The sequence below is a fragment of the Mercenaria mercenaria genome, chromosome 17 (assembly GCF_021730395.1).
Source record: "Mercenaria mercenaria strain notata chromosome 17, MADL_Memer_1, whole genome shotgun sequence".
Lineage (NCBI taxonomy): Eukaryota > Metazoa > Mollusca > Bivalvia > Venerida > Veneridae > Mercenaria > Mercenaria mercenaria.
The window spans coordinates 23,166,881-23,184,123 of NC_069377.1; the positions used below are offsets into that span (position 1 = coordinate 23,166,881).

The 17,243-nt window shown below is 34.9% G+C and overlaps 1 long non-coding RNA gene across 1 annotated transcript; it reads left to right on the plus strand.

The window, feature by feature from the left end:
- Positions 1-1,468: 1,468 nt before the first annotated feature.
- Positions 1,469-16,591, plus strand: LOC123557813 (uncharacterized). Its single transcript, XR_008368240.1, has 3 exons — positions 1,469-1,536; positions 6,868-6,976; positions 14,496-16,591. It is a non-coding gene; the product is annotated as an uncharacterized LOC123557813 (long non-coding RNA).
- Positions 16,592-17,243: the final 652 nt, after the last annotated feature.

Below are 17,243 nucleotides of genomic sequence, written 5' to 3' on the forward strand. Positions count from 1 at the left end.
AGTCTTTAGGATGCTCTGTGCTTCCAGGCAATCTAGCCTTACTTTTTATCGCCTCCTCTCTGATAATGCACACGCAGCACCGGTCAGATCATGCAGGTGAGAGGCGAGTCTATGACGGCGAAGAGTGAGACTACGATGGCAAAGCGCTCTCAAGCTTGGCGTTTCCAATTTGTGATCTAGCGTTTCGTGCATTGTTTGCTTAGAGATACACGAAGCATGCGATCATGACGATGACGCACCAAATTGTGGAAGTTTAGTATTTCGCCCTTCTCCATTGCGATGGCACATTTTGCATATTGCCTTACAAGAGGGGTCACGATGCCTAAATGCAAAAACACGATGGCAAAGCGCAAGATCACAGTGTCCAATCTTGAAGCTTTCGTATTTCTTTCATAGTGATTTCGAGCTACGCAATCGCGAGTCAGTCTAACTTAGCGCATCGCCTTCAGTACGCGGATAATTAAAGTATGAAGAATGAAATCATGATGTAAAATTGCGAAGTAAGTATGCGATTCGCTAACGTGACCTTGTTCTTCGCAGTCGTGGTCTCGCGCTTCATCATTGTGATCTCTGCCATCAAAATATGTCCAGCGCTCGAGAAAAGCTGTCGTGCCATAACATAAGATGCTAATACAGTCAAATTAACAGAATAATAATCATATACTCGAGAGAATTCTTCTATGGGTGACTGTTCTCCTCGTTTCTTCTTAATTAGAAATGTTATTGATAAGCTTACACAGGGGAGGACGTATGGTGTATGCTGTAAGGATTAAGTGAGACAAATGTATCGCTGTAACCAAAATAGCGGAAATTTAAACAGAAAATACACTTTGTAATGGTCACTCATTCTTGAAATGTAGCTCCTCCCCCCTGCACCGCACTAGCGTATAGCGTGCCGGTGTAGCGTGATTATCACGCGGTCGTGACCAGGTCCACGGTTTATATATGTTTTTCAAAACCTGCCCAAATGCTTATTCTTTGTCCAATATTTGCAAAATTTTGCATATTAAATTCTCAAAGATAGCTTTTGTAACTTACATAATTTAATTTTGATTTTATTTTCCTGAAATTTAAATATATTGATTTGAATATGCCCAATTTGACGTATTTTACCGGCTTTTATGGTGCTTCAGAAAAAACTTGCAGAACACAATAACTTATCTTTTTCACGAATCAGATTGTCTTAAAACTTGCTAGAGGTGTTAAATCTTGTGCATGGGACTGTTGTTTGTGAATAGCTACTCAAAATAATAAGATTTACACGCTCTGAAAATAACCTTTTTGTCTAAAACTCTACGAAAAACATGGCCGCGGTGTGCAAATAATGAGTTGCTTATTTCAAAACTGTCCCATTATTCTTCAGTAAAACTTCTTGTTAATTTAAGACTCTAATAACTTGCTTGACATACCCATAGGCAAATATCTGTTATCGGTGTAATTACATCTTTGGAGAAAAGCGTGATCCGGCATTCGCACGTTTTAATTTCATCATTCGCCTCCTGAAGAGACAAGATGGCGGAGCTTGCGAAATCGAAAGTAAGTAGATCTGCACTTTTGAAATAAAATGTTGTAGATTCTAGATCTTTCTGATTGACAGTCACTTGTTTATCTTATTTATCTGTTTCCACATATAATATGGATCTAGTAGATTACATACAACCAGTTTAAAATAATCACCTAGTGTGCGGATGCTCTTAAGACTTCTTGAAGTTCTTCAGCCAAAGCCTGGCCAGAGTGACATAAATTTACTTTTAACTTTAGATCTAGGTCTACAAAGCAGCTGTAATTGTGATTTATTAGCTGTTTTCAACTACTGAAATTCGAAAAAGTGATCCGTAATTAGATGTTCAGTTGGAATGTAATCCAAAAATTTTAAACGGGATCCATATCATATGGAACAGAGGAGATACTGAGATATTTTTATATGATATACTGTATGGGCAATGTCCCCACTTGTGTTGAACAATCGAAAGACCAAAATATTGGAAGCAGTTTCAGATAAAATTTTCATCGCTGCCAATTATACCTTACCCCCAGCAATTTGCGAGTATATACATTTACAACTGGCCTACTGAGGCAAATCGTGATAAAGTGCCTTACCCAAGGTCACACCGCAATGGGAGTTGCCAGGAATCGAACCTGGGGCCTTCACCTCTGTAGGACAGCATAATAGCCCTACCAACCAATGCGTCCGCACGAGTTCCTCATTGGTTTATGTTAAATTATGTAGTATGTAAGTTGTTGGCTCAGCTCAATCCAGGGGTCATGGGTTCGAGCCCCAGTGGGGTCAGGACTTCTCATATGACACTAGTACTGGTTATTCCAAGAAGCAGACTCTAGAGTGGTTCCAGTAAGCTTAAACTCTGTACATTTAAAGCAAAATACTCTTTTTTCATTACCAACATCTTACTCCCACCAATATTTCACATCTTGTGATGGAACCCTCTTCACAAAAAATATAGTGAAAAAGTTACAAATTTTAATGTAGAAACACTACAATTTCAAAACCCATTAGTTTTCTAAAGTCACAAGGTTTTTCTAAGATCTTTATCCTTTCAAACTGTGAAGACAGAATATGTTTTTTTTGTTTAACAGATCAACTTTCTCAGACATTTGATGAATGTCTATACACCCAAAAATGTCCCCTTTGCAACTTTTTAGTTGTTAATGTCAGATTTCTTTTATTTCTTTAAAATAAAATTAGATTATACTTTATTTGTGTCGTGCCATGAGAAAACCAACATATTTGGTTTGCGACCAGCATGGATCCAGACCAGCTTGCGCATCTGCACAGTCTGGTCAGGATCCATGCTGTTCGCTAACAGTTTCTCTAATTCTAATAGGCTTTAAAAGCGAACAGCATGGTTCTTGATCAGACTGCGTGGAAGCGCAGGCTGGTCTGGATCCATGCTGGTCAAAAACCCACTATGTTGGTTTTCTCATGGCACGGCTCATTTTCCTTGAAAGGGAGTTACAGTTGATAAAAAAGCAGCTTTTTAACTTGACTATTAAGGACTGTTCAACATTCACAAGCCAAAAGTGATGTCCCCTGTGCACCTTTTTTGACATTCATTTAATTTACCATTATATAAGAAACTCTGGACAATTTAGAATTCATTGTTTGCATTTTTTCAGAAGTAACCAGTTTTCAAGTTAAGAAGTGGAAAACATCATTTTTTTTACCCACATTATGTAAATGTTCACAAGTGAATACTGTGTAGTTGAAAAAAAATTACTTACTTTGAACATATTCTATGAATATATATTTTGCTGCAGTTTGTCCCCTGTGCATCTTCATAGTAACATAATAAAATATGTATGAATTTTACTGTCACATTTTACCATGCATGGCATTTTGTCATTTTCTACTCTCAGTAGGCAATGCATGTAGAATAAATGATTTCAATGTGTTGGTTATGTTTAAAGTCACTTATTTTTCAGTTAAAGGAACACATGCTTTTTGAATAAGCATTGTGTTTCTTGTGAAAAAAATTAATGGACAGTAAACTAATAATGAATGAATATTATACTGATTTTCAGTATGTGTCCCCTGTGCATCTGCAATATAACTCAATTTTGAGTTGAAAATTCTAGAAATTAAGATTACTGGACATTCTTGAAATTTGGCATGTTTTAAACATTCAAAATTTGAGGAAAAAATAGGTTTTATAATAATATGTTAATTTATTTTCATTAAGCAACAAATTTTCTAGGCAAAGTTTTATTTTCATGTCAGATTTGTGCAGAAAGGCTGATTTTAAAAAGCAATCTCCACAAACATTTGATTGAATAAGTTTCAAACCATACACATTACACCTATTACTTATCATATAAGTTGAAAATATAACTGTTAATATATTTCCTTATCATAAAACACTGCAACATTTATCACCCATCATACTGCAATTGAAATTCACTGAACTTTCAAATTAAAGGCTGAACTATTTTCTGATAGGTTTTTCCAAAGAAGTATACATTTATTTTTATAGCTCTTTGGTTTTTCACAACACTTTCCCAAAGTTATTTCCTTGAAATTTGAAGTATTTGCTATCATATAAAATAGGTGACCACCATAAGAAATAGGTTTTCAACTCTATGTCCCACTTTTTCTTCATTATTTTGAAAACCACCCAAATATAGAACAATCTGAACGTCCAGTTATTTTGACTAAGTTGGAATAGTAAAGGTAATTTTTATTTATCTTTGCTTTGTGAAACAGTTAACATAAGCTCGGTAGAGCTTTTTAGCAACCCTTTTTCAAGAACAGTTAAATACACAGAGCTAACTTAATTCTGTTTCCACTGTTACAGTAAATAATAATTAAAGACACTGATTCTGGTGTGCCTGGTATGTGGGCTATGGGGATGATAAGGTCTGGTATTGGAGGTAAGGGCCAATACACAAGTCTGGACCATTGATAGACTTGCTTCTGTTTATCATAATAAGCTACTGTATAGCTACTGTGCAGTAAATAAATTGCAGGTGATATTTCTCACCTTTGTAGCAAATCAGTTCTCACCTGTATAAGGAGTTTAGAAAGCTTGATTGAATTAGGGTTAAATACACAAAGTGATAGGATAAAACAGTGTTTTTATCATATTTTTGATTTACATCTCATCATTGCTGTTTTTTTTTTATCAAAAATGTAAAAAAATGCATTCAGGCACTTAGCTTTTAGAAATAATAAATTATGTGTATTTTGAACAATGATATATCTTTATTGCTGGATTTTATTATACATAAAAGAAACGTTATTTAGACAACACTAGGGGAATTATGCATTTTTAATATATAAAATCCTTCTGTCCATATCCCTTTTTATCTATTAAAAATGCAACTGAACGCTTCTTTAATTTCTAATAAAATTCAGCAATTATCATTTTTTTCTGGTTTTATTTGCTTACTTTTGATAAAAAGATCATAATCATTGAATAAACAAACTTGTAATTTCTCTTAAATAATTATTTTATTGTTAAGGAGTGTCAGAGAATTGCTTTCCTATAAGAGTTATAATTTAACTGGCCAGGACATTACTCAACATGACTGAGCAATCAATATTAGTATATTATCAGTTAAAATAATTTTGTGTACATTATGAAAAGAAAAAAGAAAAAAAAACAGCAATGCAAAACACAGGAAATAACCAATTTATCTGTAGGCAATAAAATTTATGATTCTCTGACAATAATTAGGCTACATGTCAAATCTACAGGGGTTTTATGGACCCTAATCAGACTGGACCAGACAGGATCTTGTATATTGGGGATTAAAAAGTCTGGTATTTGAGGGGTGGGGGGAGGGGTCACTTATATAGGAGATTTTCTTTGTCTTTTAATAACAATTCATTAAACCCAGAGGAAAAATCTCATTACAGCAAGTTTTGTACATAATATAATGTAAACATATATATTGAAAAATCTGTAAATTTCGCCTCTAGTGCGACTCAAACCCACATTGATCAGGGGCAAGTGATTTGAAGCCAGAGACCTTAACTACTTGGCCACACTCACAGTGCCCCCTCACACCAAAATGAAGGTGAAAGATTGAACTATACCATGCTACTGTATATCTTAATAACAATTTGTGCATCATTATTCTTTTAAGATAACAAAATATGTATAAGTGACTTTAAGTCTATGGTTATCTTCAAACAGGTTCAAATCTCTTAAACACTAATAAAACTTTTTTATGCAGTTTAAGTCTCTTCACTTTTAGACTTCTGATAGCAAGTGTAATTATACTTAATTCTGTAACTGAAATGTTATTGAATTGTGATTGCAAATTGGAAAATATGATGAACATGATGAATTTCTTTCTATTTTGTCTCTTGGAACCCTCATTTTATTATTCTGCACATGTGCATGTCTAAGTAACTATACTAAATTAAAAAATAGATTTATAAAATAAACACATTTTAGAAAGATATGCAAAACTTCTTGCAAAACTATTTGGTGGTATATTGAAATTAAAAAGCAGAATGGTCTGTGTTAATAGGCAAATTCCCTCTCTTCTTACTTATTCAAATTCCCTGTCTTCTTTCTTATTCTGTATACATGTCAAATTTCACTGGTATTTTTTTTTCAAATATTATTAAAAATGTTCTTACATTAAATGCATTTTAAGCTCATCTGAGTATGAACACATGGGTGCCGGAGGGCATGGTCACTTTTCCTGATATGTAAATATATGAAACTGCTGTTCCAGTTTTGAAATAATTTAACACAAATGGGCCTTTTGTGACATTCTATAAAGACTACAAATTATTTTTATGTTATAAACATGGGTGTCAGGGGTAATTGTCACTTTTTCCATATTTGTAATATTGGAAACTTTAAAAATGTTCTGGTCAGAAACAGCAGGGCCAATTTTAAGACAAATTTACATTAACTGTCTACCATTATTGTTCAGCTTATTCCTTTTCATTCAGAAATCATGGGGGGTGTCATAACCTAATATTCACCAGTCCTAAGTATTACATTTTCTACATTAACATTTTTTTCAGAAGGGCTCTCATGTTATTACTGATACATTTTTATTAAATGAAGCATGTGTTCCAGATCATTTTACCTTGGAGTTTTAATGTATATATAGTTACTACAAAATTAATGCTAACTAAAAAAAATCTTTCATCATTATACATAATGTTATCTACGGTGAAACTTTATATAACTAAGAAAATGACCATTGATACTTTCCCATTTATTGATATTGAGTTAAATTAATATTAACTAGAAAATAGTATATTCCAAGTGGTGACATTTTTTTTCATAAAATAAAATTGTTGTCTGCATTTCAGATATTTTCTCATAGCTGATCCCTCCACTGTAACAAACCTATATTATCAACACATATAAATGCATATTTCAGATTGGTACTTGAAAGTCAATGGTTGATCATGATGACCATCTTTTATTTAATGGAGAAAGAAACCAATATTTGCAGCTGGACAGGTTGTCACCACAGTTCAATGATTTAGGTAAGGATGGACATTCTTACAGATCTATATATGAACACGGTGAATGGTTCTTTAGTTCGGTTCAGTTATTTAAGTTTAATTACGGTCTATCCGCCCTTTCAGACACAATGAAGCATATAAATGCCCCGTAGAGTATAGACCGCGAACATGCCCCTTTTCATGTTCTTAAAGTATGTTTTGGTTCTAATGTAGGGGTGTTGAGTACCACTCTGCAATTTCCAGAGGGTTTCGGTCAGTAAGCAAAAATTTAGTAGCCAAATTGAGACTGTAAGTACAGCGGCCAATGAGACCTAAACGTACTCCAGTCAGGATGTTACAGTCTGTTTTTGGGAGTGCAAGCTCTCGGACCGGACCGGTCACGCGTTCCTAGCGTAGAAAATATAGTAGGAGAAGGAGAAGGCGAAGGCGAGCCGAGTTGTTTTTCGGACCACTGGAGTCTCCCGCAATTCCATGCCACCCAGGAAATGCGAACGCATTTTGTAACCACTCCTGTCGTATTCGTTGATGGAGCCCCTTGTCTTCGGTCTGTGCTGTGTCAACCGGTCTTCACCCTCCCCTCTAAGAGAAGCACGTTGAGCGTACCTTCTCTTTTAAGGCTTGGGTCGTTGATTGATGAGGTTCCATCTCTGTCCACGGCTGGAGCGACTGTTCTTGCCACTTGTAGAACACACCACACGTCCCTTTCGGAGCCACTCATTTTTGAATTTGGAAAATGGTCTAAATTGTATGCCAAATGAGAAAAAGATTTTTCTAAAAAAGTTGCCAAAAGTAGAAAGAGATTTTTTTTTTTTTTTAAATATATATATGTATATAATTACTTAAAATATGCTAATATGTATTTACAAGATATAAAAAAACCGAAGACAACACAAGTACTGAGCTTGAAACAAAAATTTAATTGGATTTGTTTTTTGTTCTGAAGTCAATAGGAGCCTATTTCTAATCAAGCACTGGATGGTAGATTTTCCTTTATTTTCATTATGTCATAATTTTTTGTAGTGTCAGGGCAATTCCCAAATAGTTATACTGTATAAACAGATTGTAGCACCTGCACTTTTTCTATATTGCCTGTCATTTTTCTTCTTTGCGTTGCTGTTTGGCCAAAAATTTGTAACGACAGGCTGTGTTTGGAAAGCTATATATTTCATAAATGCAGTTATATAGGCTCCAGTTTTGATTTTTGCAATACCAGAGTATTTACCTTTCTTAAATTGCTCTTACTTTTGTTCTACATTGTTTGGTTTTTTGGTAACAGACATGCATTTTCTTCTTTTTGTTACAAAAATCGTCGAAATATCGTTTGATGACCTAATTTCTGAAATATTCTACTACTGTCTCCTGATTGGCTGAAAACATTACTGCCTTAATTTGATTGGTTCTTGCTATTGCTTCAGTACTGTGTGTCTTCTTTGCATTAAATCGTTATTAAATTAAGTAATATACATCATAGGTTTGGCAAGATGATATTCCACTGGGTATTTGTTATGAGTGCTTTTCATTGTACCTTAAAGGGAGCAAACAGTGCACGGTGGGAGCCCAGTTTCATATCATCTATAATGTACAGTCAGTATCCAGCTCATAAGTGTTTTTTTTTAAAGATATGGGCCAGGGTATCACTGTGGCACTTTTCGGTTTTGTCCTTCTACTGACTGAACATCTGTTTTACCTGTTTTATTTTAGTGTAAGAAATATAGTAATTACTCGGTGCAGTCAGACAGGTTAATATAAATTATATCAAGTATTCTGGTCGGGAGGTACGCCACATGGTTGGGTTTTGTTGCCATTTTTACATTATTTGGGTTACCCTGCAGACATATGGAAACCATGTATTGTACCTCCCATCATATGCATCTGGCCTCCAGCTCATAAGGAGACGACCATGGTTCTTTATTTGTTAGGAATTTTTGGTCTGGGCGATATGCTTGGGGTTCTGTGGCATATTAACAGACCTGTCTTTCAGCTAGATGCATACTTGACCTTACTTGGTGTATTACTTATATTATGATAAATATTTGATTTAATCTTTTTATTCTGTTTTCAGTTTTCTTTTGGAGTTCTGAAAACAGTTTAGCTAAGGCCAAAAACCGGATAGTAATTCTACAAATCGCGACAGAGATGACAAGAGCTCTAAGCCAATCAGCGCTCTTCTCTTATTTGCCGTGTTCGGCTTGAAAATGTAAACAATCTGATAAAATATACTTGTTACTTTGATCGCGTTTTTTGTTGTAGTATATTGATCAATTCCATCAATATTTTCTTTCCACAATGTGAGAGGACTTTCTTATCGAATAAGTCCTTTAAGTATTATTATCTGTGTCTGGTTATGCCAGACCGGTATGCCATTTTCTTCATTTCGTTAGGTACATTCTTTTGTAGACAGTAAAAGGTGAATATTTGTAATATGTCATCTTAACGTTCCATTTTCATGTTGTTTTTTTTTAAAACTTTCTGCACCTTTCATATTATTAAATAAATGCATGTTTTCTTACTATTAAGTGGTTTTGATGATTAGGCAGTCAAAAAATAGGTGTTTGGTCGGATGATACTAGGCTAGTCGGGGTGTTGTTGCCATTATTTGCGGGTGGGGATGCCTTTAGTCCTTTGGGCCCTTGCTTTGTATCATCCTTGGTATGCATCCAACATCCAGCTCATATTTATATTAGGATGGGCTAGGAGTATGATAGGCTGTTGGCTATTTTGTGGGACCTGTCCATCAGTTGGATGCATACTTGACCATACCCTCAGTATTATCTTTACGTCTAATTATTAATATTAAAGCTAAGAAAAGAGAATCTAAAAAATACTTTATACAGTATGATACTACTGTGTACTGTACACTAATGCGTTGAGCTTAAGCCTAAAATCGGATAGTAAATTGACCAATCACGACATAAGACACTAGAGCTCTCATCCAATGAGAATACTCCTTTCATATGCCGCTTTCGGTGCGATAATGTAAACAATGGAATTAGATTGATAGTGTCTAAAATTGGGTATCATTTTGTCGGTCACTATTGGTTTTAGTTTTTGCCTTATTCTACTGATATTTCAAATAATCATAGTCTATGTGTTTTTCTACTAGGATCACTTACTAAATAGTGATTCTTACGGCTAATTTAGCCAAACTGATACCTCCTTTTCTTCCTTATGTTCATTGTTCGAAATACATTTCTCTGACATAAGGTTGCCTATTCACAATATAATTAAATTTTGGTCAGCTGAAATTGGTATAATCAGAATTAGCCTTTGTCGAAATCCGAAAACCCAAAGACTTTGTTTCTGCTATACATGATACCATATGGGTGCAAAATTTGGTCTTAAAATATATTAAAGTTATTTGGATGCATATTTTATCATGCCTACAATAATATCTTTACTTCCAATTATTAATATATACATAATTAAGCAATGAAAAGAGAATTCAAATAATACCTAGTATCGTATGATCCTACTGTTTGGTGCTTTTAGCTTAAGCTGAAAAACGGATAGTAAATTGACCAATCACGACAGAAGAGACAATAGCTCTCGTCCAATCTGAGATTTCCTTTCATCTGCCGTGTTCGGTATGAAAATGTAAACAATGGAAATGAATCTGGGTATCATTTTATCGGTCATTATTGCTTTTAGTAATTGGTTGATTCTACTAATATTTCAAATATTCATTGTTTGTATGTTTTTCTACTGGAATCACTTACTAAATAGTGATTCTTAAAGCTAATTTAGCTAAACTGATACCCTTTTTTCTTCGTTATATTCATTTTTGTGATATATCAGGTGTGAAAATTTTTTTTTGCACCTTCATTGTTCTGGTCTAATTGGCAGTAGTTACTCAATTTGGCGGCACGGTATATAATGATATTTTTTGTTCATGTATTCATTATCTCTTTGATAAACCATGGATCGGGCACTAGTTAAGTTATTGCGCCATACCGGAAAAGCCGAGGGGTTGGTTATCGATACTGAGGGCTTCGCGGCTTTTGACCACATCACTCGTTTACCCCGCTTCAGAGGACTCCAGCCATCCGATTTATACAAGATTGTTAGAGACGATCGAAAAGGACGATTGGAGTTACGGACCCGTCCGTTTCTCCAAGTAAGGGCTGTTCAGGGGCATTCCATGCCGGTCTGCCCCACGATGGAAGTTGTTCATCCCCCTACCATGATTATGGAACAGAAAATCGTGCTTGGGCGATAGTCCAACGGGATGGACTTCGCCTTATGGGGAGGCAGCATGTGCACGCTGCCTCTGCACCATCAGCCAGAGCTGGTCTGCGGGCCAGCTCTACCATTTTAGTGTACCTAAATACTCATGCTATGATTTCTTATGGCATGAGGATTGTTAGGTCAGTTAATGGTGTATTGTTAACACAGGGAGATCATGGACTCATATGTCCATGTTTCTTCCTAAGGGCTGTTGACCGGTATAGTGGTGAAGAACAGAGTTTCTGTTGTCGCCATCATGTGGTATAGTGGAATGCCTACAACAAAATAAAACGGCCCTTTTAAGGGCCACCCAAATCGTTCCGAAATAGGGAAATCTTCCTTATATTGTCTTGGTTATAATTGTTGTTTTTATTTTTGTGGGAGAATGGCCACTTTGGTCGATCGCATGTTATTACTCGTTAAGAAAAAATAAAAATAGTCATCAGGTTTGGCGGATAAACGGATTGACCTACTTAGCACTTTGTTCTGGTCATTCGATTTTCATTGGTTGTTTGAAAAGCAGGTGCGTGCAAGTGCCCCGAGATTTATCGGAAAATATAAAATAAGAAGTAATAGGTGGTTTCTGTTTATATCTGATATAACAGTTAATCATGCCTGGTATTGTTATTTTCGGGGACTCGTTTGTTAGACGCTTATGCGATTCACGCTTATCACTGACCGGTCGGTCTGATTTGGCTGAGCATACACCGTTATGGGTTTGCAAAGGCGGGTTACAGATAGCCCAAGTTAACAGCTTCTGGATCGACGCGATTTTACGGCACGGTATTCCCGATTTGGTTGTTGTGCATTTAGGTGGGAACGATTTGGACCTTGGAGGGAAGAGCCCTGAAAGAGTACTTGATGACTTGATGCATCTTGTTGGTGTTTTGAAGTCGGCCGGTGTTAGAGACGTTCGAGTCATTGAGCCTCCACTACGCGGTACCACAACTACCACCTATGCACAGGGTCGTAAAGTTTTGGTTAAGCTATTGTTGAAAGAAATGAAATCAGATTTCATTTTGTTGCGGTCAGTTAGATATCCTCAGCATTACTTGCGCAATTAAGTGCATTTAAACGCTAAAGGGATGCGGCAATACTATTTTGCCATATTGCGTTCCTTGCGGATATGATCGCTGATACAAAGGCCCTTTTAAGGGCCATCCATATTACTTCGAAAGAGTTTCCAGTGATTGTCTTTATTTTGATTTTCTAGCAGTTGCAATTGTTTATAAATTGGATTGACCTACTTAGACCTTTTACTCGACTTCTGAATTTCATTGGATGATGAAATTGCAGGTGCGCGCAGGTGCGCATAAGCGTACTCTTACTTTGTTCCTTAATCAGAAACCTATTTTTTAACTTAAATATATTTTCCATTATCTTATGTACATTCAGTTTATTTACGCATTATAATACTGTAGTTTTTGACAAAGATAATCCCATATAGTATTGATAGATCCCTCGAGAAGTAGAGATATGATATCCGAATTTCTTGCGTTCGTGAGTAGAAGCACAAATTCAGAATTTTGTCTAAAACTAGGTATCATTATATCGGTCAATTTAGATTATGTTATTAGATTTATTCCGTCAATATTTCGATTATGTAGTGTTTGTGGGCTTTTCTATTAGTATCACTTACTAAATAGTGATTCTTACGGCTAATTTAGCCAAACTGATACCCTTTTTCATTCTTTCTGTTCATGTTTCGATGCACATTTCTAATAAAAAAGTAAGGTTTGGTCGGATAATATTTGGCTAGGTCTGAGTCGTGTTGCCATTATTTGAGAGGTGAGCTGTTCGGGCTTTCGGGGTCCATACCTCATATTATCCATGATATGCATCAAACATCCGGCTCATAAGGGGGATAGGTAGGGATCTTCTTACTTGTGGGGTTGAGGTGGTTGCTAGATAGTAGACTGTTGGCAGTTTGTATTAGACCTGTCCTTCAGTTTGATGCATACTGACCATTCCTTATAATATATATTATTATTGCTATGTGAATGGTTCTTCATAAAAGTATTTGTAATTTATACTATATAAGTTACAAATCTCATAGACTAGCCACTAGACTGATAATTAAGAATTTGTCCAAAAAATTCAACCTTTGTCATTTTTCGTACTTTGATGTAATAGTGTCAGATGTCAGTCTAATTTAGTGATTTCATAGACTAGCCACAAGACTGATAATTAAGAATTTGTCCAAAAAATTCAACCTTTGTCATTTTTCTTACTTTGATGTAATAGTATCAGATGCCAGTCTAATTTAGTGATTTCATAGACTAGCCACTAGACTGATAATTAAGAATTTGTCCAAAAAATTCAACCTTTGTCATTTTTCTTACTTTGATGTAATAGTGTCAGATGCCAGTCTAATTTAGTGATTTCATAGACTAGCCACAAGACTGATAATTAAGAATTTGTCCAAAAAATTCAACCTTTGTCATTTTTCTCAAAAACCAGAAGCCCTAGAGCTTAGATATTTGACATGTAGTATTGCCTAGTGGACCTCTACTAAAGTTGTTTAAATTATGACCCGGAGGTCAAAATTGACCCTGACCCTAGGGGTCACTTGATTTTACATAGGAAAATCTTCAAAAAATTTCTAAAAATAAACCAGAAGGCCTAGAGCCTATATATTTCACTTGTAGCATTGCCTAGTGGACCTCTACAAAATTTGTTAAAATCATGTCCCCTGGGGTCAAAATTGACTCCGCCCCAGGGGTGACTTGATTTTACATAGGAAAATCTTCAAAAAATTTATATAAAATAAACCATGTAGCATTGCCTAGTAGACTTTTACAAAATTTATTCAAATCATGACCCCGCCCCATGGGGTTACTTGATTGTACATAGAAAAATCTTCAAAATTTTCTAAAAACCAGAAGGCCTAGAGCTTAGATATTTGACATGTAGCATTGCCTAGTGGACCTCTACAAAAAGTTTTAAAATCTTGTTTTTTAAAGTTACTTTAAGAAAATTTCAACTATATTTTCTCATAATTCTTTTTGATTGCTTTTTATTATGATTTTTTGACCTTGAAGACTTGTCCTTAAGTGCAATGATAACAGGTGAGAGATATAGGGCCATCATGGCCCTCTTTTTGTTTCTCTTGGGGTATTTTTGCTACATTAAAATGTTGAATGTCAGTGTGACCTTCATATAAAGTAGCATATTATGAAGCAAAAAGCAGACTTGTTAACAAGAATGATTTAAAAGGAAAATGTTTTGGATAAAACCATTTCTATATGCAATATATTTGTCATTTGATACTGCAATTAAGTGACATCATTATAAAATATTTTTCTATCTATTTTAGGTCAGACATCAGCTTTTGAAGTTGCTTTCTTGGCACATCATGCTGTCCAGTGGAGTTCATACCATATGCCAGGCCTTTATACATGATCAAAGAAGATGAATTTGTTATTCAATTTGTGAAATTTGATTTAGCGAGGACTTTCATATATGATGATTATATTCAGCAGATTATCTTCAAGTGTGCACTTTATAGAATCACAGTTTCTAGGAGGTTTTCAGTTTAAAGTTAGATTAATTGAAAAATAAGGGGAGCTATCGTACTCACCATGGTATTGACATTGGCATTACACCAGGTTTAAGTTTTTCTTACCAGTCCATATTTTAAAAGGACCTTTTGACAGTATTGAAACTTAAAACAGTAATGTATCATCATTATACCAAGTTTTAGGCAAGAGTACATAACTCCATCAAGGATTTGACTGAACTATGGCCCTTTGAAACTTTTGTCACTTGTTTATAATAATAGTCTCTCTATATAGGCAAGAGTTCATAACACTATAGAGTATTTTGGATGAATTATGTCCCTTTTGGACTTTGAAATTGGTTCAGTTTTTGTACAAGTCCACATTTTGACAAAACATTTTGACATATAGCTTTGAATCTTTCAACACTAAGTCTTACCATTACAATAATATAACTTAAAATAGTTGTTCAACATCATCAATCATCACCCACATCATATTACACAAGATGCATAACTCTTGCACTAAAATTTAATGAATTGTGCCCGTTTTGCTTAAAATGTACTTTGTATAGTGTTTTGATACACTTTATCTTTATCTCTCATATTACTTAATATTTTTAAAACAGACTTAGTTATTATGCAATATCTTCATCCGCCGTTGGAGTCATTAAACACAACAGTGACAGCTCCAGTGTTCTCAGATGTGCCCAGGCTCACTATCCAGCACCGAAATAGTCGAGCATGCTAACTGAGACAATCAGGTAGATGACAATCAGGTAGATAACTATGGACAGATTTTATGTCAAATCACCTCCCTTTATTTCAAATTGAAATGGGTACATCAGTGTAACTAATGAAGATACTGTTATGCCATCAGATTGACTTGGACAGTCAGTGAAGATACATATTGACTGAATTTATGACAAAAGTACCTCCCTTTATTTTTTATGTAAATGAATATATTTAGCAGCTTCTAATGAAATTGGTTTGAAAGGTTTTTTATGTCTTCCATGGTAAGATATAGTCATGTTAGATAACTCTTGCTTGAATGTTTATAGATATGAATACTTCTCTTATATATTATTGTGAAACTTGTACTGTGTATCTTCTACATGCATGTACCAATACATGATTACCTTCCCTGATTTTTATAAAAATGGATTTATCTCAGTAAGCATATATATAGGACTCATTTGAAATTTCATTATTGTCATTAGTTGGACAGAGACAATTATTGTAGATTATATTGACTGATTTTATGCCAAGTTACATTCCTTCGTTTCTTGTTAAAATAGGTGTATCTCAGTAACCAATGAAGATACTGATTTGAAGTGTCATTTATGCCATGAGATGGACTCGGACAATCAGGGTAGATAACTTTTGACTGAATTTATGACAAATAACCTCCCTTTATTTTATGTAAATGAATATATATCTCAGCAGCATCTAATGAGATTGCTTTAAAATGTTATGTAAGTCTTCCAGGGTAAGAAATAGTCATGCCAGTACAAAAATGCAGCATTTGAGCCTAGGACCCTCAAACATGATATGGAGATTGGCCCTGACTAGTATGTGACCCACAGGTCAAAAGGGACTGTTACAATGAATTTTTTATCCTGATGATATTTAATGTGTAGCACTCTCGTCTAAAGTATTTTTGATTTTTTATATGGAAAACAGCAGTGTTGGACAGAATTGGATGAAAAGTACATTGTTAGAACTTCAAATATGCAACATAAAGGTGAATATAGGTAAATTTATAAATTCTCACCACAGGATGTGTGGGTTAGTGGCTTTGATTTGTATAAATTCTGTACATAGGTCTATAACCTTAATCTGCTGAGAATTTCTTCCCTTAAATGATGGATAAGTCTTTAATATTGAAATAAATTTGCATCTGTGCTTCTTTGGCATTATTAGGAAAGACACGTTATTATACATTGTAACAGTTGGTGTTTAGATCCTATAATTTGTTGATTTATTAATAATAAAACATAAAATAAATGTTGAAAATTTCATAAATGATCGTTTCTTATGATTTTCCATTTAACTCCCATCCGCTTTAAACCCATCCAGTTTGTTAAACACTTCTTGAAAAATATTTTTAAGGAGTCTTAGAGTTTCATACCTGATAACTATAAATTAATGAGCCGCGCCATGAGAAAATCAGCATAGTTGGTTTGCGACCAGCATGGGTCCGGACCAGACTGCGCATCCGCGCAATTTTGTCAGGATCCATGCTGTTTGCTAACAGTTTCTCCAATTCCAATAGGCTTTAAAAGCGTACAGCAGAGATCCTGACCAGAATGTGCAGGCTGTTCCGGATCCATGCTGGTCGCAAACCCACTATGTTGGTTTTCTCATGGCACGGCTCATATTTTTTGATTGACCTACTTAGATAAATATTATGTTAGACTTCATTTACCCGAGGGGTAATATATCGGACGTCATGCTGTAATCTGACGTCATAATTGATGTCATAATGGTCTCTTACCAGTCCATGCGTCAACCGTTGTTTATCGCAGAATATATAGATCTTTATTTCCTTGTTTATTAGTAATCAAG